Source organism: Phasianus colchicus, chromosome 3 (assembly GCF_987193195.1).
Source record: "Phasianus colchicus chromosome 3, bPhaCol1.hap1.1, whole genome shotgun sequence".
NCBI classification, from domain to species: domain Eukaryota; kingdom Metazoa; phylum Chordata; class Aves; order Galliformes; family Phasianidae; genus Phasianus; species Phasianus colchicus.
Window position 1 is genome coordinate 41,051,058 of NC_143438.1, and position 17,723 is coordinate 41,068,780.

The 17,723-nt window shown below is 37.7% G+C and overlaps 1 protein-coding gene across 2 annotated transcripts in view; it reads left to right on the top strand.

Moving 5' to 3' along the window:
* The window catches only part of DSEL (dermatan sulfate epimerase like), a 79,361-nt gene extending 62,229 nt beyond the window's left edge, over positions 1-17,132 (top strand). The window contains exons 4-5 of one of the 2 annotated variants that reach the window (XR_016465093.1): positions 2,887-3,021; positions 15,948-17,132. The gene's annotated coding sequence lies outside the window, so the exon portion shown is untranslated. The remainder of the gene's footprint in view (positions 1-2,886; positions 3,022-15,947) is intronic. The other variant, XR_016465095.1, reaches the window with a different exon arrangement.
* The last annotated feature ends 591 nt before the right edge of the window (positions 17,133-17,723 follow it).

Genomic DNA, 17,723 nt, shown 5'->3' on the forward strand with positions numbered 1-17,723 from the left:
TATCTTTTCTATCGCCCTCCTTCCCTCTTCCGTCTCCCTGACTAGGATTTATAATAAACTGGTTGGACTAACATATGAACTGTTGTTTCTTAATTTCACACCAGGTATACAGATATTAAAAGAACCTCATCTCCCTCCTATAAATTGGAGCGAGACAGGCATCAACCATATATCTAGGCAAACTGTGCCAATGCCTTGCCACCTTCGCTGTGAAAGACTTTTTCCTTATATCTAACCTATGTCTTCCCTCTTCAAGCTTGAAACCATTTCCCCTTTTTCTATCACTATAGACCCTAATAAAGAGTCTGTCCCCTTCTTTTCTGTAGCCCCCTTTAGATACTGAAAGGCTGAAATCAAGTCTCCCCAGAGCCTTCTCTTCTCCAGGCTGAACAGCCCCAGCTCTCTCAGCTGATCCTCTTAGGGAAGGTGTTCCATCCCTTGGATCATTTCTGTGGCATTTCTTTGGATGTACTCCAGTAGGTCCATGTGCTGAGGACTCCGCATCTGGATCCAGTATTCTAGGTGTGGCCTTACCAGCACAGAATAGAGGGGAAGGATCACCTCCTTTGACTTGATGGCAACACTTCTTTTAATGCAGCCCAGGATAGAGTTGGCTTTCTGGGCTACAAGGGCACATTGCTGGCTCATGTCCAGCTTGCAATCCATCACTATCCCCAAGTCTTTTTTAGCAAATGTCATGGTTTTGTGTTTTTTGGTTTTCAGTATTCCACATCATAACATCATGTGGGGCACTGGGAGTTTAACTATTAATGTTCAAGTTCTGAGTATCTGCCCAGAAGAGAAGAACTACATTCCCTAGGGGACTTTGCAGTCACAGAGAAGAGATATAACTCCTGGCAAGGTCACTTGATGTGCTCTTCTTCATCTGCTCTTCTTCATTGGCTCTTCTCCTGTCTCCCTGATGCTCAACTGCGCATCTCACCTCAGCGCTGTGGTGAGGCCTATCCACCTTTCGGACATTCTCTCTCTCATTGTATTTGATTTATTAGCTTCAATTCTAATTACATTGTATTATGGTGTGTTATCTTGCATTCCAATACTATATTTAGTAAATTAGTTTGTTTCTCCTCAGATCGTAGTGACTGTTTTTAATTATTTTGGGGTCCCCTGTTCCCTTTTTCTGGAGATGCGGATTTTGTGCAATCCCTCTGCCCCGCTAGTCACGGAACCAGGCTGAACCAGCCCGTAAACCATTGACATTCTTGGTGGAGAATGTGGGCAATGAGCTGGTATTGAGCTTTTTAGAATGGATCTCTCTCTGCTCTTGGAGAGTTTCATTGGGAAAGTTTATCTTTTTCACAGGTGCTCACTGAAAACTTGACCTTGAAAGTCCAGGCAGACTGCCAATATGCTGGGATATTTGTAAACTTTGAGCACTGCTGTCTTGCTTCTGTAAAGAGAAAAAAAAAAACAGATTTTGCTTTCTCTTTTGAACCTGTTTGCAGAGGGAGCTGCTAATTTTACAGAACTTGTTTAATTTTGTTTAATTTACAGGTTCTTTCATTTTTGAGCAACTATGCAGAAAAACATTTAGTGTGTCCCCTCAAAATTACTTCTTTACAAAACAATAAGAAAAAAGATATATTCTATTTTATCCTTACATTGTTTTCAGTTGCTATTGTACTTTAAAAGCTCCTTCTTGCTCTCCTTTTTTAAAGACTCTTTTCACCTGTAGTAGAAAGCTAAAAGAAAATTCAACTACAAAACTCAAATGCTGTTTGATGTATTTGAGATTGACTGCATTTTTAAAAACATCTTGATTTAAAGATCTGAAATAAACTTTAAAAAGAACGCTGTATCCCTCCAGCTCAGTTCAGTTTGAATCTCAGTCACCATTTTCCTTTGATAGTCTTTGTAAGTTGCAGGCACAGCCTCAAGCAAAGACAATTTGGAAAAATGCTGTATGGATGCATCTGTCATGCCAATAAGCAAGGGGTAAATGTAAACTCATGGGCTTGCCGTATAAGAAATATAATCATCTACAAAAATTAAAATTAAAATACACAATATTTTAATAAACTATATTGCATTAGATATAGTTTCAAGTTATTAAAAGCCATATTCAATGTGACAATGGAAAATAAATGTTATTCACTGTTCTTAAATGTGTAACACAAATTTATAGAGTTATTGTATCATGATACTACTTTCCAAAGCACCTCAGAGTTCTTTTCCCACAGCAGAAAACTGCAATGGTTTTCTATTCAAACTTTGACCCAGTCAAACCTTCTTCAATTCATAAGATCTTAACAGCTGAAGTTAGTTGTCTCTCTCAGTGAATGAGAAAATATTTGAAAACAAACAACGATCCTCTATTAATATACTGCTATGTTTGAATCTATAATAATACAGAAATAGTTTAGATTTTGAGACCCAAGGACAAAATTAACTTGAATTTATTATATGTACAGAGGAATGTACCTATGAATGTATTTCCTACTTAAAACCATAAGAGGAAATAAAAGATTGCTTTATGGTGGTTTTTTTTTTAGATTTTTTCTGTTGTTGTTGTGAGCAGTAGGCCCTTCTACACAGATAAAAACAAATATTTCTGGTCATAAAATATAATGTTTTAAAAGTCTGATTCAGGTTTTACTGATGCTTTGTAAGACTTGTTTGGGCAAATAAAAAAATACTGCTGATACTGACAGCTCTTCAGAAATTCTCAAAGAAATGTGTTCATCAATGGAGTCTGTCTTCCTGAACAGAAATCTCAAGGGATGTCAAAAGGAAGATAATATCTTGAGCCTTAGAAAATTTTACCATTTGGTTTGAATTTAAAGTCAGTTTTCTTCCCTTCTTCTCTTCCTCCATTTTTCTCATCTCCCTTCTTTCTTTTTTTCTTCCTCCCTCTCCCTGGCAAAGGACTCAGATACTGATAATTTGCTACCAATGATGGTGCCCACTTCAAGCAGCACAGTGAAGCCTCTGACCTTAGGACCCAAAGGAGCAGAGGAAGAGTCTACATACCTGCAATAAATGGGGTAGAAACGAAGAAATGTGTGTGTACAACTAAATTATACCATATTTCTTTTCCTATAAAAACACACTTGTACTAATAATGACTAGGAAATATATCAATTATATTAACAGTAAATTATTGAGTTTTATTATATGTATCTAACGTATGCTATCTCCTCCCATAAGCAAGATTTTGATAGCGATATGCAAAATAGGTTGTTTTTAACTGATCACATAAGACTAGTGGCCTTTAGTATTTTTTAATCTCAGCTTGTAGAAAAACATGAAAAAAAAAAGGAACAACAAAAACCTGATTTAAGGAAGCAGTTCCTACCTTTGAATATGTATAGCTCATGTTTTCTATCTGAGCTAAAGTGATGAAAATAGTGACTAGAATGAATTATGATTACATATCTGTGATGTTTCCCATTTCATTTTGTTGTTATGTAGCATGCTTAGACCAGAACAGCAGATGTCCAGATATTCAGGAATAGATGCTTAAGCATTTTGAACATTCAGTATGATAGCACTTGTATCCCGTGGCCCTGCCTGCACAGATATAAGGTTTTCTTATGCACTTATCTTGGCCCAGAATCTGTCAGGTCTAACTTTCATCCATCTCTTAGGGAAGTCTATGAACACAAGTACTCTTTCTTGATCAGACTCCCTTAGAAAACATAGAAAGAGGCATTCTCCCTGTACTTTTAAAGGATCAAACTTGCCCTTGAGGTAACCTCAAGGTATTTCGAGGAAGGCATAAGAGAAACAGAATTTGCCTTTTCAGGTTGCTTGAACAAACGCGTTCAATGGTATGCTGTCATGTTTTCAAATTCACAGTAACTGCATTTCAGCAAATATATTTGGAATCCCAAGTGCTGTCTTTGTACTCAGCAAAATCATCCTTGAGACAATAGGCAAGTAAGGATATAAATTCATGTTGGTGATCAAACATTCCAGTGGAAGAAGTCTGCAAATTTTAATTTTTCAGTTTCTTTTTGATGTACAGTTGGCTATGTGTTGGGTATTTATTTATTTATTTATCTGTCTATCTATCTATCTATTTATTTATTTATTTAAGGGATAGAGCAGACAGCTTCAGATAAACTGAAAAATATGTCTTGTATTTTGCTGTCCAAACACTTTCTAGCTTCAGTCAACTAAACAAAACATTTAGATGATATTTTCACATGTTCTGTACACGTAGGCAATTTCATGGCATGGACTACGCGGCTTTTGTAATAGCAGTGACATAACCATGAATAAATAGGGTGGTAGGACTTTAATCTTATTATTTGTGCATGACATTTTGAAGCATCTGTTATAAATGCTACTTAGCAATGCAGTGCATTTTAAATGCTGAAGATCCATATTATCAAGAGATGGCTCATTTCTCTGTTCTCTGTTTTATTCCATTCCTACTGTAGTTGTAGTCTGAAGAGAATCAACTGTATCTGTGCTTAAAAAAAAAGAACTTTCATAGCTTCCACTTGTACTGGTTACTGGCACAGTTTGGCAGATGATAAGGTGTGCACTAGATCTGGCTGCTGCAATGTTCTTTCCTATATAGCAGCCCATGTGGTTCTGTATTTTGGATTTGTGAGCAAAAACAATGTTGAACACAAACCAACGTTTGAGTTATTCCTGAGCACTGCTTGCACAGCATCAAGGCCTACCCAATTTTCATTCTGTCCTCTGGTGACTGGGAGTGTGCAAGGGATAGGAAGGGTGACCCAAATGGACTATAGGGATCTTCCATACCATATAACATCATGCTCAAGAGTAAAATCTCAGGGAACGAAGAATAATGTCTGTGGTTGTGGTGTTATGGAGTCTTCCAAGTAACCATTCTCATGTTGAAGTCTTGCTTCCCAGAAAGTGGCTAAACATCTGCCTGCTGATGTGAAGTAGTGAATGCATTTCTTATTTTGCTCTGCTTTTCTTGAACAGCTTTGCTTTACCTTTTAAACTCTCTTTACCTCAATCCACAAGTTTTTGTTTGTTTGCTTGCTTTTGTTCTTACAGTTATCTCCCCCAGCTCTCTGGGGCAGAGTGAGCAAGAGGCTGTGTGGTGCTGATCTACCTGCCAGGACTAACTCACAACAATATGTTAACTATATGTTGTTAAAAAGGCATTGTATACATATATATGACCAATATAAAATTGTAAGTATAAGAATTACATATATGTGTAATGTATGTGGTATGTGTATGTGGTATGTGTAATGTATTCCATATGTGTGTATGTATGTGGTCTTACTAATGATATGCAACTTAAAATTCCAGTGCTGACACAGTGCCGTATTGATACTCACAGGGACACACCCAACACTTGCATGAACCTGAGCAGCACTCACAAACACTTCCTGACCCTCTCCAGCCAATCATGACTGAAGTCTGATAGTGGAACTCACATCCTCACATCACATGGATCTCTCCTTTATCTGCATTGGCCCATGAAATAACTGACTCCTGGTCTCTTCCTGTTGCTGCATTTTGTGGTCCCTCTTCTGCAAGTGGCACTCTTATTCTGCTCACGTGCCAAGAGAAGCTTGGAGTTTGCACATAAATGTAAGAAAGCCCCTGCAAGTGTGTTGGAAATCAGATCTGGTAAGAACAAAATCAAGCATGGAATCAGGCAAGCATACTAACCAAATTCTTGTTCATACTTGACCAGACTATTTTACCTTTTTTTCTCTCTATTTTCTTATACTTGCCCCTCTTCAATCCATCTTCATCATTCCATTTGGTTCCTTCCCAAAACAATCTTCAAGAAGGGCCGTAAGGAGGATCCAGGGAACTGTAGCCTGACCTTGGTACCGGGGAAAGCAATGGAGCAAATCATCTTGGGTGAGATCACATGGCATGTGCGTCGTGTCCAGGGGATCAGTCCCAGCCGGCATGGGTTCATGAAAGGCAGGCTGTGCTTGACCAACCTCATCTCCTTCTATGACTGAGTGACTAGACTGGTAGATGAAGGAAAGGCTGTTGATGTAGTCTACCTAGACTTCGGCAAAGCCTTTGACACGGTCTCTCACAGGCTTATTCTGGGGAAACTGACTGCCCATGGCCTGTACAGGTACACACTTCTTTGGGTAAGAAACTGGCTAGAGGGCCATGCCCAACGGGTAGTGGTTAATGGAGTTGAGTCCAGCTGGTGACCTGTTTCAAGTCGTGTCCCCCAGGGGTTGGTACTGGGGCTTGTTTTGTTTAATATCTTTACTGATAACCTAGACAAGGGGATTGAGTGTACCCTCAATAAGTTTGCAGATGACACCAAGTTGGGAGGTGGTGTGGATCTGCCTGAAGGTAGGGAGGCCCTTCAGAGGAATTTAGATAAGCTGGATCGTGGGGCTGAGGTGAATGGGATGAGGTTCAACAAGGCCAAGTGTCAGGTCCTGCATTTTGGCCACAACAACCCCATGCAGCACTACAGGCTTGGGGACGAGCGGCTGGATGATTGTGAAGAGGAAAGGGACTTGGGGGTTTTGGTTGATGTTCAGCTGAACATGAACTGACAGTGTGCCCAGGTGGCCAAGAGAGCCAACGGCATCCTGTCCGCATTAGAAATAGTGTAGCCAGCAGAAGCAGGGAGGTAATCATCCCCCTCTACTCAGCACTGGTGAGGCCACACCTCGAGTACTGCATTCTGTTTTGGGCCCCTCACTACAGGAAAGACATTGAGGCCCTGGAGCATGTCCAGAGAAGGGCAACAAAACTGGTGAGGGGTCTGGAGCACAAGTCCTGTGAGGAGTGGCTGAGGGAGCTGGGATTGCTTAGTCTGGAGAAGAGGAGGCTCAAGGGAGACCTCACTGTACTCTACAACTTCCTGAAGGGAGGCTGTGGTGAAGAGGGGTTTGACCTCTTCTTCCAGGCAGCAAACAGGACCCGGGGAAATGGCCGCAAGTTGTACCAGAGGAGGTTTAGGTTAGACATGAGGAAAAACTTTTTCCCTCAGAGAGTTGTCAGGCACTGGAATGGCCTGCCTGGGGAGGTGGTGGAGTCGCCATCCCTGGCTGTGTTCAAGAGGCTCCTGGGTGAGGAGCTGCGAGATCTGGTTTAGTACCTTGTGGTAACAGCGGTAATGTGAAGACAGTTGGACTAGATGATCTTATAGGTCGTTTCCAACCTTGTGATTCTATGATTAGTAGAATTCAGAGGAGTCACAATGTTGAGCATGAAACACAAAGCTTACTTAAAAAAATCTACAAGTTTCATACATTCCTACAATTCCAATTACAAAACACCCAAAACTACACAATGGCAGCAGATTAACTCCTCCCTGTAGTTCTTTAGGCAGTGGCCCTCTTTACTCTGCAGGGCATTTCAGTGCTGTTGCCACAGTTTCCCCATGGACCCCTCATGGTGAGTTTCCTTAAGCATATTCTGTTCTCACTGTGAGTAGAATCCTCCTACATTGCTCCTCAGATGTTCTGAGGGTCCTTCTGTTTAGTGGTGAGACCTAACTTAATCTCCACAACTAATAGCTAGAATTCTTTGGCTCTTTTGAGGTGTGCAAGACAATGCATAAACCCCACAAGTCATTGAAGCATTTCTTTTCTTTTTTTTCCCCCCAAGTGATTTATGGAATCAAAACTCTATAACCCAGAGTTAGGTTATAAAGCAGGTATGTTTTTATTCAGCATTTGGTGCCAAGCTGGGTGCAAGGGGGATAGCTCCTCCAAACTTGCACCCTGTAGGACAAAAACTTGGTACAACTATAGGCTGAACTAATACATAATCATTGTTTTCCTGGAATTTGTATAAATATTCATTACATTTCCAAGAACCCATCAGCATACGGTCCCTCCCTCTTGCATGTGTGCTGTGGGCAGTGGGGGTCCTTCTGGTGGTCATGGGATGAAGACTCATTGTCTTCAACTGAAGTCGTCCAATCCTGACCTGTTCCCTGTGTGATGTTTTCTTCAAGTTTACAATAGATTTTCAAGATGTTCTTTTCTTATCTGGCCTCACATCCTGCTTACCTGCATTCCTATACAATAGTTAACCCTTATCTTGTCCTCTCTTTACCCACATTCCTATACAATGGTTAACCTTTATCTACTGCACATCCTACTTGCTACATTCTTTTGTCTTGGCTTCCTTTACAGCCGGCCCATATTTACCCTTCATCCCCTAACTCACAAGAGTTAAGTATGCAGAATTGATTCCTATAATATAGTGTTCAGTATGCCTGATGCCACAAAGCCAGATTTCTTGGTGTTTGTTCTATTGCTAGCCCTGGAAGCTTGGCTGTGACTTGAGACATACTACTTCTGTACAAAAGGCAAGGTGAGAAATGGGAATACAGATTAGAGAAGTGTTCACAAATGACATTCTCAGCTCGATATCCATATTTCTGTGTGTTCAGCCTGCAGTAGCCTCTGATTATCAAGTCAGTAATTTATAATGAGCTGATGAACAATTTTTACTGACTTCTGAAACAGAACATGCAAGAATCAATGGAAAGCTAGAGCTGAGAGTTGCCTCCTGATTGGTTAGTATCATGGGGCTAAGAAGATGGCATATATCACTAGTGACAGATTCAGTTACACATTTTTATCACTGGCAGAATGATGTAACCCTTATTACAAAAGAACATTGTTTAATTGATCCATACGCTCCCAGTAGTCCTGTTTTTTTGTTTTTTTTTCTTCACATAACATAAAGGCTAAGTTGCAGTTCACTTTCAATCAAGTGAAAACATTATATTACAGCAGGAATAAGAAGTAGTCTCTGAACATTTTAATTACCATGGCTTCAATATGAGAAAATCATTATACAATTATGTGACCAATGCTGCTAGAGGACATTTTAAATAATAGTCAAATTAGTGAAGAAAAGCCATGAAAGAATTTTTTTTTTTTTTTTTTTTTTTTTTTTTTTAATGTGCTGGTCTCCAATCTTTTCTTGGTTCCCAACCATTCTCTAGATTTGCCAGAATTCACTTAGCTTGGCATACAAGGCTTATCATTATTACCTCCAACACACATGATTAAGAGAGATTTTTACCCTTTATTATAGTGAAAGTCTTAGAGCAACAAGTATTATAAATAAATCAGGAGAGCTAACATATATGGTATAGGTAATAATGATCATCCTCACAGTTCCTTACTGAAGGTCGAATACCCTAAATAGTGTTTAAACAAAATGTCTATAGCTTTTAAATAGCTTTAAATAGACAATCATTTCAAAAAAAGATAGCTATTAGCTTCTTCCTTCACCACATGGAAATCCGTGGTTTGGAAAGGATCCAAAAGCAGAGAAAGAAAAGCATCAAAGTGGTTTGGGAATAAATGTGGGAAAACAAAGAAATAATGGACCAGGTGGGACTAGTTGCATATGAATAGGCTGCTAGCCAGTACACTTGTCTGGCCATACCCTGCACCTGGTCAGCAGAGTCTGCCCTCTTTAAGTATAATGTCCAACTATTTTCATAGCTGAGGTCTCTCTTTTAGGTGGGCATCTGTGTGTATGTATCTGAGTCAGCAACCAGTCAGACCACAGATGACAGATATCTGCATGTCTGTGGTGTCAGCAACTGGAGTGAGCTAGGGCAGGGGTGTCAGTGTTGGACTTGCAAGCAAATAACAACCTGGGCTATCTGGTAGCCCATGACACATCTATGTGTACCCACAATTAGCTACCCGGAGGAACTGGCTACAGGAACAAGGGAATTCTGCACAATTTTGGCTTGAGGTTCAGCTGGGAGATGTGTGCAGGTAATAAGGTTGCAGCCTCAGGACAGATTTGCTCATATGGGGAGAATAAAGATCCAGAAACTACCACTGGAGAGACAGAAAATTCAGGGTCAGCTACCAGAGGGATCCATGTTGCAGGTGTGTATATATTTCCCATTGATGGACCTTCAACCTAATCAGTCAGAAACAAAAACTTCATTTTTCATCATAAAATAACGAAGAGGAGAAAGAAGAAGAGGAAGAAGAAGAGCAATGCTGCTCCTTTACTTTGAAGCTTTTTTAGTTGTCTATGCTTGTCTTTATTTTCCTAGCTACCTAACCTGTTTCAATCAAATTCAGCATCTCTTGCACATTCAAGTCCTCTCTGGCATTTTCCTTTTAAGTTTCTTTCATCTTGCAATAAAAATATATTTTATCTTACATGTAATTTTAAGTGTTTGAGTGTGGCACAACATGAAAGGAAATTATTTCATATTATCAAATACAGAATTCTTTTATAAACTTCTTTGCATAGAAGTTTCAATGTCATTCAGATGAACTGTCCACTCCTAAGGCACGCTGTCTAGGGGAAGGGGCATGTAGATATACTGATATAGACCTTAATATCAAATTCATGTGTTCCTGTAAGCTCTGAAAAAATCTTCTTTATTGTAGTAATAACAATCTGAAAATTCTAAAACAGGAAGGCAATCTGCTATTATTTCATATAAGCATGTTTCTCTGTTTGTTTGTTTTTAAACTTTTCCCCACAGAGATTACTACTGAAAAGAAATATCTGTGGACTGAAAACAGTTATAGTGGTCATTTTATATATTTAAAAAAATCATATACAATATATCCAGATATTTTAATCATGGAAGGATCTCATGCTGGAAATTGATGATATAGTATAGCATTGCCCTCTGACTCTTGTTGCATTGCCTTTTTCTCCAGTGTTTCAATAAAAATCCAAAGGAGATTTCTTCAACTCCCCTCCACCCCTGCCAACAAAAGTTTATTAGTCGTTACAGAATAACACAAAACACAAATACAATGTTCTATTTGCCATTTTCATACTTAATCATTTGAAATAAGTGTCTGACCTTTTGTTTGCCTGTGGCACCGATTGCTGACAGAAAATCTGTTCACTGGTTCTTTCAACTATTTAACATGCAATATATTGCCCCCAAATAAACAGAATTTTAACTATCTCATTAGTCTGTATTTTCTCTTGCTCATTCTCAGGGGAAACCTGAAACCTCTTCCCTGAGAAAAGGTTTGTGCTTAAGCTAATACAGTTACCAATATCTCAGCATTTTTGTTCCCTTTCCTTCAATACCCCTTTGTTTCTCCCTTCTCTATCTGACACCAGTTACAATTCATCACTTTAGCTATCTTCTTATCTGAATCCTCTCTGTATGCTTCCATCAGCTCTTTCCACAATAGCAATTTTGTCACTACCACTGGGTCCTAGTGCCTGCCTCAAAGACACCCATCATGCTTAAGTCATTTCCTTCTTGCTGACTTCCTTCCTTCGAATAAGGATATTGCTTCCCAGAAATCGTTTGTCCTTATTGTTTCAATGTAATTTGCCGGGATTCTGTTTCTAACTTCCCATAATTTCCTGGTGTAGCCCAAACCATAGGGTCAATTTCTGCATAGGCTTTTTAGTGCTGGACTTCTTCCTGACTAGGGGTTTTCTCTGAATCAGCCTTATTCTGGGGTAAGTTTCTCAAATATTGTCCCCATCACTGATCACTTCCTGGCTTAGGCTGGGGAGATTCCTGTCATGTTGTGGGATGTTCAACTCCTTTTCCCTAACTCCTTTTCCTGGGGGTTTTACTGCTTCAGGACCTCTCCCTGAGGAGGCTGTAGGAACTCTAGCCTTTGCTTTTACTTTTTCCTTGCCCTGTCTCATATCTCTGGCTACTCCAAGATTTCAACATCATTCCTAAGGGGTTATCTGGGGGTATCAAGGGGTCGTCACCACCCTTGCTGATATCCTTGCCTTTCCTTGACTTACTTCCACCCTGTCCTGGCATACTTCCCTTTTTACTCCCCACAGTCCTCATTTCAATTCACCGGTGAGTTTTCTTCACAGACTCCTCAGCTCCTACTTTACCTTCTTTTTCTCTCTTCATGGACTTCTCAGTCTGTTGTCCCATCTGTCTCTGGGATAGTCCTGAGACCAGGCTACATGCCTTTGACCAACAGGATTAGATAATGGAAGTCAAATCTGAATTTTAATCTTTATGGAGGCTTAAATGCGTGTTTAAAAGACAAACAAACCTAGTTTACTGGAGGCTGTGACAGCTTAAAAAAAATGATCGCTCTTATGAAGCTGAAGATTTGGTCCTATAGGACTGAATTTGATACTGTATAATTCTGCTATATTTATATAATACCTACTGAAAAACACCTTCTAGTTTAGAATCAAGACAGTAAACTCATTAAGTAAAACTCAATAGTTAATAAGCAGTTCAGTTCATGGCAAATTCAAAACCACCACAGAAACAGGTCAGACAAAAATTTAAAAAATTAAAAAATAGCAACAGTTTAAAAAATTGTCATGAAATATGAACACAATTATATCTTTGATTTTCCTATTATTGACTGAGGAATAGAGATCAATAAATTAAGATGAGATTGTTCTGTTAGCATTTTTTCCCTCAGCCTTACTGAGCATTTGTCATCTCAGCAGCCAATTCACCTAAACTCACTATTTTTAGCATCTGAAAGGAAAGAAATAAACAGCACTGTATTTACCTACCACACACACACACAAAAAAAATAAAAATAAAAAAAAATAAAAAATCAGCATATATTCTCTGTATAGCTTTTAATTTCTGTCCAATCTTGTTTTGAAGAGTGTGGGAGTATGTACATTTACGAATTTGATGGAAGTACAATTTTATAATTCTGACTAGCATAGATTTTAATATACAATAATGTAAGCAGATGAATTGGTTTCTTTAGTAATTTGCAACAGGTGTGTCATGCAATGAGAAGTCACCTTAATATTTAGCATTTAAATTGTAGGCAACTGGTAGCTAATAGAAACAGAGCCCACATGCAAGCTTTTTGATTCAAAACAATATGACTGAAATTAGTCAAGTAATCAACCTTATTTCTGCATAAAAGTCAAACAGATTGGCAAGCATTTGCAGAATGAACTTAATCGTATGCTTTTAGTGGTTATTTTTAGTTCAGTGTATGTTTACACCATTTACTACCTGTTCATTTTACAGTTTTGGAGAGGGAGAGGGGGCTGGCTAAATCTCCTTTTCTCATTCTGCAAAAACTTTGCTGAGAAAAAGCGTGTCTTACACAGAAAACTAATTAATATTTAAACACTGGATTATTTGAAGGAAAGAACTGCTTAAAAATTGCATTATTCATTTCTCTCTCTCTTCCCTCCCTCTCTCTTCACCCCCCCTAGATGTGATGCCATTCAGGGTTATCAAAATGGGAAACAGAGAAAGAGAAGATTCAGTAAAGGAACAGTAGTACTGCTCTATTAGTTACATTTACATATTTTTTCCCTTTGAAGAGTATTGACTTTAGTCCTATTTTATGAAAAATCCGCTACCACTTTTAGCACACTAGTATTAAACCACTCTCTAAACGTGTGCCTGCCTGTCTGTGTGATTAATTTTCTTTCTGAACAGTGAAGTTATTCTCCTTGTATGCATGTGATTCTTTTTTTTTTTTTTTTTAATTATTATTATTATTATTGTTGGTTTCAGTTGTTTTGCTTTAATAAAACATGTTTCACATATTTATATTAGAGAAGGCAATACCAAATATGCAATTTTTCCAGGATACAAGTGTTTTGATTCATTCATCTGTACAGATGATTCTGGTTCTTTGTATGCTCAATAATATGCAATAAATAGCTTGGGTATAATGATGCTTTAATTTAAACAAGTGACATTAAAATTAAGAAGAGAGATTTGTTTATATGTACCAGATTGATCTGAGCATAGGTTGAATAAGTCAGCATAGTTCTGTTCCATGAGGTTTTCTGGTCTTTTGGAAGTAGCATGAATGTCACCACTTTTTTTTTTTTTTTTTTTTTTTTTTTTTTTTTTAATGTGATAGAACTTTTTACAGGAACTTTGATTACCCTGTATCTCTAGAAAATGTCCTCATACATAGTTACTACACATTCTTATTTACCCATCTAATAAGTTCTTAGAAGGTATTGAAGAAATGTTGAATTCCTTGCTTGTTTTATTTGTTGTTTGTCTTGTTTTGAACATTTTAATTACTCAAAATGAAAGAGTGATGGAAGGTAACTTACGGTACCACTGAAGAGTAGTGCAAAACAAAACTTTTCTTCCTCAGGTGACAGTCAACAAATTTGTTTTCAATTTTTGAATACATTTTTCACTGGATATTTGTTAAGTGTTAATTTCTCCTAAGCCATAATGGTAGGAAAGCCTTAGAGTAGTCACTTTTTGATAGTAAGCATTGTCTTTTATTGTTGATAAAAACTAGTGTTTTCTGTAAAGAAATGACCTCTCTCAGGAATTCCACACTAGTTTCTTTAAGCAGTAACTTAAGGAAATTAATGATAACAGAAATAAATAATTTCATACTACAGGCCCATTATTACATAAAGTTTATGTTATAGAATTTCCTGCAATTGGGATTCAACCTATACTTAAACAAAATTACGAGATTAGTCATTAAGGTAATGACAGATATTGAATGACATACATGATAACAGGAAGTAAGTGACAAAATTCTTACTGTACTGACTATTCCTGTCATAAATGTGATAAAGAGGCATTAAATTTATGCTTCTTCAAAGAAAAATGCCTCTTATAAAGAGGAATGTGTTACTGAAAATCAAGATATTCTTAAAGATATAAAATCCAAGATGGAAGATGGAATTTTACAAGCTGATTATTATCTCAGTGATATTAAACAAAACAGAAAGATATGTCAGTGTTCAAACTTGGTTTATAAATTTAATCCTCTTGGGCAAAATAGTTGGAAGAATCCTCCCAGTAACATTCATATAGTAACACCCATTTAGGGTGTCATAAAATTTACTGACCGTTTTCTTCTGTATGTTACAGAGTGTACAAGACAAATTTAGAACAATGCTCTAAAAGTCCTAAAAGCTCACAGTTGTCGTAACTTTAGCATTTTAGACTTAGATATTTTGTAACACTGTCCTTCAGCCTTCTTAGCTAGGAGAGTTACATTCTTTCTCCTGTTACCAATAAATTACTGCAAAGCCAGAAACCTTACTCATTGCCAAACTAGCAGTCCATTCCAGATCAAGTAATTATTTTGTAGATGCAAGAATAATCCCTATATTAATGATGAATATTTAATTAGCTTGGACTCTATTTTATCCTATTTAAAATTACTTATGCTGTATATAGATTCCTTTAGAGATTGAAGGGTGCTTCACATCATATTCTCAGCTACAAAGGAGAACAGGAAACCTGGAGACACTTCCAGGAAATTTTTATTAAAGTTTTGGTCGTATACAGCTTTATTTAGTGCTTTGTGAATCCAGATAGATTTTGTTTCATATAAACATATGAAAAGTACAATGTTATTCAGAAATCAATATAAAAGAAACCCCGTAACACAAATATAAAATACTGTGGAACTAAACCTGAACTCAGACAAAAAGAAGAAATCATGGTTTAAATCGATGCAATTCTGCTCAAAGAAAATCTTCGTAACTTTATTCAATAGTGCCTGGAAGGGTGTTATACAAATGTAATTATGGATGAAGTCTCTCTAAATCATTATTAGTTACATGAACAATAATCCTTGTACTTAGTTTATTAACCATAAAGAACATTAAGTGAATCACAGTCATCTTGCTGATCCTGCCCATTGTAATCAGTGCATTTACTTCAGGACATATTTCCATTTGCAGTTTGATTTGGTTTACTGGAAATTGGAGGGGTTTCTAAGCAGTCATCTCCCTACCACAGTCAATTATCTATGGATAGAGAAAAAAGATGTTCATTTCCTCTGGAGTCTTTTTATCTGCTATCAAGATTTCCATCTGCAAGATGAATACATCTCTGACTGGAGGTTGTATAATTCAATGGGATCAAATCAAACTGTGGTTTGGGAAAAATGCTGTTGATTTCAGCTCTTTATACGAGGTGCATATCTGGTTTGTGGCTTCTGTAGTTTCCTGATTTCAGCTGGGATAGAATTAATTTTCTTCATAGTAGCTGGTATAGTGCTGTGTCTTGGATTTAGCAGGAAAATAATCTTAATAACACATCCATGTTTTCAATTTTGCAGAGCAGTGCTTACACAGAGCTAAGGAGTTTCCTGCTTCTCATTCTGCCCTGCCAGTGGGAAGGTTGGAAGTGCACAAGAAGTTGGAAGGGAACAAAAAAAGGACAGCTGTCTCAGACCAGCCAAAGGGATGTTCCATACCATATGGTGTAATGCACAACAAAACCAGGGGAGGTGGCTGAGGGTCCTGCTGCTATGCAATTTCATACTTGTTTTGTATATTATTATTTTGTATATTCTTTTCAGTGTTTTCCCCTTTCCTATTAAGCCGACCTTAACACAACTCATGAGTTATATTATTTACTTTTTTCCAATTCTTTTCCTCATCCACAGAAGGGGAAGTGAGTGAATGGCTACATGGTGCTTATCTGCCTGCTGGGCTAACCCTGAACACACAGAAATGGCATTTTGGGTGTAATTATATTTGAAGGCACTCTGCATAAAGCTGAGTACCTTGCTAATGCAGTGAACTTGCAATTGATGTGGTATCTTAATAGCAAATTTAAAGAAAGCACATTCTGTGTATTTCATTTGAAGTGTACATTAATTTTTTCCTTCTTTTAGAAAATTTATGATTCATCTTGCCTGTCTTTAAACAGCATCATTGTGGCCTTCCACTGGAACAGCTCAATGTCCTTATTGTGTTGGGGGCAACAGCACTGGATGCGATATTCCAGTTGGGGGCTCATGAGAGTTCAAAGTAGAGGGGCAGAATCACCTTACTTGATGTGCTGGTCAAGCTTCTCTTGATGCAACCCAAGATACAGTTGGCAAACATCATAAGGAACTTCAACTCTCTCAGTCAGTTTTTTTGTTCTACTACACACATTCAAAGTTGATATCCTAGGTTTCTGAAGTAAACTAGACAAGGGTATCTCTTTCTGTTTTTATGCCTTTTTCTTCCTTAAACTTGACCTGTGTATATATTTGTGGCGATGAATGATATTTGCTTCCCAGAAGAGACTTCAAGTAAAGTGCTTTTTTCATTTTCAAGCTCTTCTCTAAGATTTTGGTTCTCTTAGAGACAAACAAAACTGAATGTCACCATATTTTGAATACCAGCAATAAAAGAGTACATATTTTCCTTGTACAGCAAAACAGTTTCATCTTTTTCTTTCTCTTTCAAACACACACACACACACACAAACCAAAAAAAAACAAACCCATGCAGGTATTATCCAAAGGCTCTTTCTTTCCGTCAGTTTGCTTTCCAAAATGCAAATATTGATTAAAAATACTTTTTCACTGAACAAAAAAATGAAATGCTAACATGTAAGCAAACAAAAAGTATTCTTATTAGATTATATGGCTCAGGTTAATATTAGTGATATTGCAATGCTGGAATGCATGGTTCTATATTTTAATTTATTTTTCTACAAATATTTATTCTTTGTCATTAAGCATCCAAATCTGCCCACTTAGGAAACAAACAACAAACAAACAAAAAGACATTAACCCAAACTGCAACTCTTCACTCTAGTCCCATGTAGCCATTTGTATAGACAGGTATTTTTTATGACATTTTGCATTTGATTTCCAGATGCAATTTGCAATTTGATTTAAATTGTAATGGTAGATGTGGTTTGGAGAAGTGTAATTCACACAGAAGATTCACATCCCCCTGATGAAACACAACCATGCCTGTTCATTACGGTACAATGAGACACTTTCTGGAAAAGGAAGGTGATCACAGAATCACAGAATTACATCAAGGTTGGAAAAGACCTACACGATCATCCAATCCAACCATCCAACTATCACCAATAGTTCTCACTAAAC